Source organism: Hordeum vulgare, chromosome 6H (assembly GCF_904849725.1).
Source record: "Hordeum vulgare subsp. vulgare chromosome 6H, MorexV3_pseudomolecules_assembly, whole genome shotgun sequence".
Classification (NCBI taxonomy): Eukaryota; Viridiplantae; Streptophyta; class Magnoliopsida; order Poales; family Poaceae; genus Hordeum; species Hordeum vulgare.
In genome coordinates, this window is record NC_058523.1 from 177,080,154 (window position 1) to 177,089,900 (window position 9,747).

Below are 9,747 nucleotides of genomic sequence, written 5' to 3' on the forward strand. Positions count from 1 at the left end.
TCAGGAGGCGAGTTTATGTAATTTTATTTTTGCTTTTACTACTTTAAATAATTTGAGTCTTCAAAAAGGTTCAAAAAATAAAATTCGAGAACTTTGAAATAAAATGTTTAATCATAAAATGCTTGCAGATTAAAAAAACTTTGCTTAGTCAAAAACTGTTCTAACTTTTGAAAATAAATGTTTGAGAGATAAAAAATTCATGATTTTATAAAATATTCGAGTATTAAAAGTGAGAACTCAACAAAAATCATGATTTTCTAAAATATCCGCGGATTAAAAGGTCAATGAAATTGAACAAATTTTATCCAATTCAAAAAATGTCCATGAACAGAAAAATATCGTAAATATTTAAAAAACAATCATGAATTAGAAAATAGTTTACTCATTCCTAAAATGTTCGTTGATGCAAAAAATTATCATGCATTTCAAAAAATGTTCTAAAATCAAAAAATGTTCGTGAATTTCAAAAATTGTCCCACCAATTTCCAGGAAAATGTTTATTGATTCTTGAAATGTTCGCCGACTCAAGAAATCGTTTAAAAATATGCTACCATATTTTTAAAATTGTTGGCAAATAGTGTAAAATGCCTATGAATTAAAGAATTGTTTTTTATTGCAGAAAATATTCAAAAATTTGTAAAAGTGACCATGGATTTGAAAATGTCTATGATTTTAAATACATTCATGAGTTTTAAAATATGTTCAAGATTTCAAAAGTCGTTCAATGTTTCACGAAATTGAGAGTGATAGTGTATTTCGCTGACGCAACAAAATGTGATCATCGTGATTAAAGATTATGATATTTTTTTCCTGTTGGAAAGCACAAGGTCTTTTGCTAGTAATCTATTAAATATTCATAACATCTTGTATTCATGAACGGAGGGAGTATATCCGAATGTAAGTGGCATTCAGAAAACAAAATAAAATTTAAACCATACTAGAAAAATGTGCAAGACTTTAACCATAACAATTGTCATCATATACACATAGAGCAACTCTAGCAGACCCCGCATCCCGCCCCGACCCGCAAAATAACCGCCAAATTGCGGGTCGGGGCCGGAAAATCCATACGAGCAGACCCTGCATCCCGCGCCGACCCGCATTATTTTTTGCAGGGCGCGGCAAATCTTCTCCCCCAACCTCCATCTTCACGGGCTGGGAGGCCGACCCGAGCTCAACCCCTAGCCGGCGCAAGATTTGGCGGGAGGGACATTTCCGCGCGCCCTTTCCCCGGTCCCCGCACCCTTCGCCACCATTGCCACCCCTCCGCAAGCTCCGGTTCCTCCTCCCCGTCCGTTCCACGCCGCCATGGAGGACCCCATGTTGTCCCCCGTCACCGTCGAGGTCGCGCATGCTCCTTCCCCTCAGGCGGATTCTTGATAACCCACAAGTATAGGGGATCACAACAGTTTTCGAGGGTAGAGTATTCAACCCAAATTTGTTGATTCGACACAAGGGGAAGCCAAAGAATATTCTCAAGTATTAGCAGTTGAGTTGTCAATTCAACCACACCTGAAAGATTTAGTATTTGCAGCAAAGTATCAGTAGCAAGGTAGTGTGATAGCAACAGTAGCAACGGTAACCAGTAGCAACAACGACAACAATAACAGCAAAGTAACAGTAGTAGCAGTGACAGCAGTAGCGACAGAGCAACTGTAGAAGCAGCGACATCAATAGAAGTAACAGTAGCAGCAGTGACAGCAGTAGCAGCAGCAAAGTAACATAGCAAGGACTAGTAGGAAAAACTCGTTGGCATTGGATCGGTGATGGATGATTATGCCGGATGATATTCATCATGCAACAGTTATAACACCGAGAGATATGTAACTAGCTCTAATTCGTCAATGTAATGTAGGCATGCATTCCGTATATAGTCATACGTGCTTAGGGAAAAGAACTTGTATGACATCTATTGTCCATCCCTCCCGTGGCAGCGGGGTACTAATGGAAACTACGGGATATTAAGGTTCTCCTTTTAATAGAGAACCGGAACAACGCATTAGCACATAGTGAATACATGAACTCCTCATACTATGGTCATCTCCGGGAGTGGTTCCGGCTATTGTCACTCCGGGGTTGCCGGGTTATAACACATAGTAGGTAACTACAACTTACAAGATAGGATCAAGGACACACATATATTGACGAGAACATAATAAGTTCAGATCTGAAATCATGGCACTCGGGCCCTAGTGACAAGCATTAAGCATGGCCAAGTAGTAGCAACATCAATTTCAGAACATAATGGATACTAGGGATCAATCCCCATCAAAACTAACTCGATTACATGATAGATCTCATCCAACCCATCACCGTCCAGCAAGCCTACGATGAGATTACTCGCGAACGGTGAAGAGCATCATGGAATTGGCGATGAAGGAAGGTTGGTGATGACGATGGCGACGATCTCCCCTCTCCGAAGCCCAGAACGGACTCTAGATCTGCCCTCGAGAGGAAGAACAGGAGGTGGCAGCGCCTCCGTATCTTAAAACGCGATGAACTCTCCTCCTTGATTTTTTTCCGGACGGAAGGGACTAAATAGAGCTGGAATTGGAGGCGGTGGAGCTCCGTGGGCCCCACAAGCCTGTTAGGCGTGACCAGGGGGGCTTGTGGGCACCATGCTCCACTTCTCCGGTTGATTCTTGCGCCAGTATTTTTATATATTCCACAAAAAATCATCGTAAATTTCCAGGTCATTCCGAGAACTTTTATTTCTGCGCAAAAACAACACCATGGCAACTCTGCTGAAAACAACGTTAGTCTGGGTTAGTTCCATTCAAATCATGCAAATTAGAGTCCGAAACAGGGGCAAAAGAGTTTGGAAAAGTAGATACGACGGAGACGTATCAACTCCCCCAAGCTTAAAGCCTTGCTTGTCCTCAAGCAATTCAGTTGACAAACTGAAAGAGACAAAAGAAAAACTTTTATGAACTCTGTTTGATCTTGTTGTTGCAACTATGTCTAACTCATATTCAGATTTTCAGCAAGATGACAAGCTAACCACATAAGCAATGACATCTAGGTCTCATGGTAAACTCATATCAATAGCATAATCAACTAGCGAGCAATAATAATAAATTTCAAACGTCAACACTTCAATCAAAACAATCATGAAGCAATATGAACAGATAGTATCTCGCTAGCTCTTTCTAAGACCGCAAAACATAAATGCAGAGCACCTTCAAAGACAAAGGGCTGTCTGAACATTGTAATTCATGGCAAAGAAGATCCAGTCATAGTCATACTCAATATCAATTAAAAGCAAAGCATAAAAATGACAGAGGTGCTCTCTAATTGGTGCTTTTATAAGAAGAGGATGACTCAACAGAAACATAAATAGATAGGCCCTTCGCAGAGGGAAGCATTGATTTGCAGAGGTGCCAGAGCTCAAGCTTTGAAAACAGAGATAATAATTTTGGGTGGCATGCTTTCATTGTGAACGCAATGACCAAGAGTTTTCACCATCTTCCATGCTACACATACTATAGGCGGTTCCCAAACAGAAAAGTAAAGTTTTGACTCCCCCACCACCGATCAATCACACTCCACGACTAGCCGAATACTCGGGTGCCGTCCATACCAACAACAATCCAGGGGAGTTTTGTTTGCAATTATATTTTCGATTTGAGCATGGAACTGAGCATTCCAATTACTGGCGCCTTTCTCGTGAGTGATAGTGAATAAACACATATCGAGGATAACACGCCTAGCATGGAAGATACTGATCGCCCCTTGTCACCACATGAGCGGTTCGGGCATGCAAAACAGATTATTACTTGAAGGTTTAGAGAGTGGCACATGCAAATTTACTTGGAACGGCAGGTAGATACCGCATATAGGTAGGTATGGTGGACTCATATGGAACAACTTTGGGTTTATGGAAGTGGATGCACAAGCAGTATTCCCGCTTAGTACATGTGAAGTCTAGCAAAAGACGGGGAAGCGACCAACTAGAGAGCGACAACAGTCATCAAAATGCATTGAGATTAACCAACATTGAGTGCAAGCATGAGTAGGACATAAATCACCATGAACATGAATATCATAGAGGCTATGTTGATTTTGTTTCAAGTACATTCGTGAACTTGTGCCAAGTCAAGCCACTTGAATCATTCAAAGGAGGATACCATCCTATCATACTATATCATAATCATCTCGAGATTCATGTTGGCATCCAAGACAAACCATTATAAGCTCCTAGCTAATTAAGCATGGCATCAGAAACTATGATCTCTAAGTTGTCATTGCGAACATGTCTCTCTCACAACAAGGCTGAATCAGGAACGATGAGCTAGTCATATTTACAAAAAATAAAATAGATCGAGTTCATACCAACTTTTCCAGGGTCAGTCACTTCATCATATATCGTCATTATTGCCTTTCACTTGCACGACCGAATGATGTGAACAATAATAAGAGTGCTCTTGCATTGGACTAAGATGGAATCTGCAAGCAAACACAAAGGAGAAGACAAAGTAATATGGCTCTTTGACAGATAAACATATATGCATGCGAGAGCCACTAAACATTGTAACCATGGTCTTCTACCTTGACCCAAAGAAAAAGAAAACTATCTACACGGGAAAGCTCCCAATAAGCAAAAGAAGAACAAGAAATCTTTTTGGGTTTTCTCAAACTAGACAAACACACGAGAAGAAAGCGAGAAAAAGAAATAAACTAGCATGGATGATGCAGTGGCAAAGTGTGAACACCGACTATAAAAGTGAAAGCATGAGCAAGAATATAAAGTCGGTGAGAAACACATACTCCCCCAAGCTTAGGCTTTTGGCCTAAGTTGGTCTACTACCATGGATGGTCCGGGCGATACCCAAAATCACAATGGGGGTTGTACGGGAGCGCTGCAGCTACCGCCTGAATAGCTGCCTCACGGAGGCGAGCAACCTTTACCTCCCTCTCATACTCCTCTGCCTCTCCTCTGGTTATGTAATATCTCTGTTTTACCTGAAATTGAAAGAAGGCAGGAGCAGGAAGGGTAATATGGAAAACACGATGTCGGTTAAATATTAACCGGTATAGGAGGGATTCATTATCCCTCTTAAGGAACTGATATATAGCGTGTCATAGCGGCGCGATCAAGGAAAGCTGTATGGAGCGGGGGATCTCCTTCGCGGATGGGTACTCCAAGAAATTTTTCTATGCGAGTGGCATAGATCCCACCAAAGAAATCCCCTTCATTAGCATTATTATTCAACCTCCTTGCTATTATAGCTCCCATGTTGAAACTTCTATCACATGTTACTGCGCTCATGAGAATACTAAGGTCAGGTGCGCAGAGGTGACAATGCTCGATCTTGCCGTTAATGCATCTACCTATGAAGAGGGCAAAGTAATGCAAGGCAGGAAAATGAATGCTCCCCATGGTAGCCTGCGTAATATCTCTAGTTTCTCCAACAGTTATAATAGAGAAAAAATCCCTAACCGAAGATTTAGGAGGATCATTAAGACTACGCCAATCAGGTATCTTGCAAATTCTATTGAAATCCTCTAAATCCATGGTATACGATTTGTCATAGAGATCAAACAGTATAGATGTGTCACGACCAGCTGAAAATTTGAATCTACGAACAAAAGAGGTAGTGAGAGTAGTATACTGTTCACATCTATCGGAGATGAATTCTTCGAGCCCGGCATTGTGAACAAATGTATCAAACTCGTCTTTGAAACCCGCCTCAATCATCAATTCATCAGAAGTCCATTCACATGGTTGTACCTGTGCGTTCCCCGGTTGGTAAGGATCGGGCTCCCGAATCGCGAGACGGGGACCCCTCTTGCTTGAGGAACCACCATGATAGTTTCTCCTGAACATCTTCCTTTTCTGAAATTTTCAGTGACTCAAAGGAAAAGTGAACAAGGCTCAACGAAACTCATAGCAACTACTCCTTCAAGTGCCTAGAGGCCATATCACGCATCAAAACTACTTGGGACCAGCTAAAGTTAGCATGCAAAGCTCAAGAACAGGGTCACCAAGGTAGCACAAATACGCAACGAATAAGGCACTAGAGCAAAAACTAATTGGACCAATGGAGGAGTCACATACCAAGGAGCATTTCCCCCAAAACAGTTTGGTGAATGGGGCTTTGCACAAGGAGATCGAAAATCGCAGCAAGAAGAGCAAGAACACGGGTTTGAGCTGCAAAACGATTTTTTATGGAGGTAGGAGAAGGAGATGGGAGCTAGAATAAGTGGAGGGGGTACACATGGGCCCCACAAGCCTGGTAGGAGCAGCCAAGGGGGTGCCCGCGCCTCCAGGGCTTGTGGCCCACTGGTGCATCCCCCTGACTAGCTCTCCGTCTCAGAATTTTTCAAAAATTCCAGAAAAAATCATACTTGATTTTCAGGACATTCGGAGAACTTTTATTTTCAGGACACTTTTCTATGGGACGCAAAAAGCAGAAAACATGGAAAACTAAAGCTAAATCTATCATTTTTCTTCTAAGCAACCGAAGGTGAAAGCTTGGAACAGAGGTTTGTGACTCCTCGATTCATCCATCTCATGGTCATCAAAATAAATCCGTCAATGAGGTTGATCAAGTCTCCTTGACAAACTTTTTCGAATCGCGTAAAGACGGAGAATTTTCGAATATTCACTAGGTTACCTCAATGGGGATGTGCATATCCCCAACAATCAAATCATACTTCATCTTGACAGTAGGTATAGGGCATTCGAAGCTCCCAATAAGAATCGATGAAGTTTTTTCAATAGCATTGATGCAATGTACCCGACATTGTTTCTTCGGAAAATGCACCGTATGCTCATTACCATTGACATGGAAAGTGACATTGCCTTTGTTGCAATCTATAACAACCCCTGCAGTATTTAAAAAGGGTCTTCCAAGGATGACCGCCATGGCATCATCCTCGGGAATATCCAGAATAACGAAGTCCGTTAAGATAGTAACGTTAGCAACCACAATAGGAACATCCTCGCAAATGCCAATAGGGAAAGCAGTTGATTCGTCGGCCATTTGCAGAGAGATTTCAGTGGGTGTCAACTTATCCAGTTCAAGCCTACAATAAAGAGAGAGAGGCATAACACTAACACCAGCTCCAAGGTCGCATAAAGCAGTTCTAACGTAGTTGCCTTTAGTGGAGCAAGGTATAGTGGTCACTCCGGGATCACCTAGTTTCTTAGGAGTTCCACCATTGAAGGTGTAATTGGCAAGCATGGTGGAAATCTCAACCTCAGGTATCCTCCGCTTATTAGTCACAATATCCTTCATGTACTTGGCATAGGGGGACATTTTGAGCATATCTGTCAAACACATTTGCAGAAAGACAGGTCTAATCATTTCAACAAATTGCTCAAAATCCTCATCATCCTTTTTTTTGGATGGTTTGGGAGGAAAGGGCATGGGTTTCTGAACCCATGGTTCCCTTTCTTTACCATGCTTCCTAGCAATGAAATCATTATTATCATATCTCCTAGTCTTAGGTTGTGGGTTATCAAGAGCAACAGGTTCAATCTCCACATCCTTATCTTTGCTAGGTTGAGCATCAACATGAACACAACTATCGATATTATCACTAGGCTCATGTTCATCACCAGATTATGTTTCAGCATCAGAAACAGAGACATTGTTTGGACTCTCGGGTGTAACAGCAACAGGGTTGCTAGCATGCAAGTTCCTATCATCTTTCTTCTTCTTCCTAGGATGACTAGGTGCATCAGTGCTAACTCCTTGAGAATCTTGTTCAATTCTCTTAGGATGGCCCTCAGGATACAAAAGTTCCTGGGTCATTCTACCGCCTCTAGTGTCGACAGGTACGTCTCCATTGTATCTACTTTTCCAAACTCTTTTGCCCTTGTTTTGGACTCTAATTTGCATGATTTGAATGGAACTAACCCGGACTGACTCTGTTTTCAGCAGAACTGCCATGGTGTTGTTTTTATGCAGAAATGGAAGTTCTCGGAACGCCCTGAAAATTTACGGAGAATATTTCTGGAAAATATGAAAAATACCTGCGCAAAGATCCACCGGAGGGGACGGGCCAGTGGGCCACAAGCCCTATAGCCGCGGCTACCAAGCTTGTGGGGCCCATGTGGCTCTGCCACCCCCAAGACCAGCGCTATTTATTCCCTTTCGTCCCGGAAAAAAAATCAAGAGATAAGATTTCATCGCGTTTCACGATCCAGAGGCGCCACCACATCCCGTTGTTGCCCTGGAGGGCAGACCTGGAGTCCGTTTTGGGCTCCGGATCAAGGAGATCGTCGCCATCGTCATCATCAACCTTCTTCCCTCTCCAATTCCATGAATCTCTTCATCGTTCCTGAGTAATCTATTCATAGGCTCGCTGGGTGGTGATGAGTAGGATGAGATCTATCATGTAATCGAGTTAGTTTTGACGGGGATTGATCCCTAGTATCCACTATGTTCTGAGATTGATGTTGCTACTACTTTGCCATGCTTAATGCTTGTCACTAGGGCCCGTGTGCCATGAATTCAGATCTGAAATTATTATGTTGTCACGAATATATGTGTGTTTTAGATCCTATCTTGCAAGTTGTAGTTACCTACTATGTGTTATGGTCCGGAAACCCCGGAGTGACAATAACCGGAACCACTCCCGGTGATGACCATAGTTTGAAGAGTTCATCTGTTCACCAAGTGCTAATGCATTGGTCCGGTTCTTTATTAAAAGGAGAACCTTAATATCCCGTAGTATCCATTTGGACCCCGCTGCCACGGGAGGGATGGACAATAGATGTCATGCAAGTTCTTTTCCCTAAACACGTATGACTACACACGGAATGCATGCCTACATCACATTGACGAATGGGAGCTAGCCACATATCTCTCCATGTTATAACTGTTGCATGATGAATGTCATCCAACAAATCACTGATCCATTGCCTACGAGTTTGTCCCACTGCTGCTATTACTTGCTTTGCTCTGCTGCTGTTACTACTGTTGCTGCTACTGTTACTTGCGTTGTCCTGTTGCTGCTGCCACTACTCTTGCTACTACTGTTACTTGTTGCTACCGTTACTTGCTACTGCTGCTACTTGCTACTGCTGTCACTATTGCTGTTCCTTGCCACTGCTGTTACTCGTTACACTGCTGCTACGTGCTACAATACTTTTCTGGCGCCATTGATACTTCAGTTAGGAATAATCTGCCGTCAACAAATTCTTTCCTAGCACCGTTGCTATCATACTTCCTTTGCTGCTTATATCCTGCTTGCAGATACTAATCTTTCAGGTGTGGTTGAGCCGACAACTCAACTGGTAATGCTGGAGAATATCCTTTCACTCCCATCGTGTCGAACCAACAAATTTGGGTTGAATACTCTACCCTCGAAAACTGCCGCGATCCCACACGCTGGTGGGCCATTGCAAGACAATTGCTAATTGTTGAGCAACTGGAAGCAGCTCTTTTCTAGTGCCGTTGCCGGGGACTGCTAGCAGCTCTTTTCTGGCGCCGTTGCCGAGGAGGGATAGTTATATTCTCTGAGTCACTTGGGATTTATATCTGCTGATCACTATGAAGAATCTGAAAGATCCAAGAACCAAAGTCTTGCCCTCAACTACGAGGGGATGTAAGGAACTGCCATCTAGCTCTGCACTTGATTCACCTTCAGTTATGAGTAAGTTTGCGACACCACCTCCTGCTAGAAATCTTGATATGCCGCCTGTGCTTGATGATGCTTATGATGCTACTATGCCTGATACTGCTAGAGATGCTATGCCTGATACTGATAGAGATTCTATGCCTGATACCGCTATCC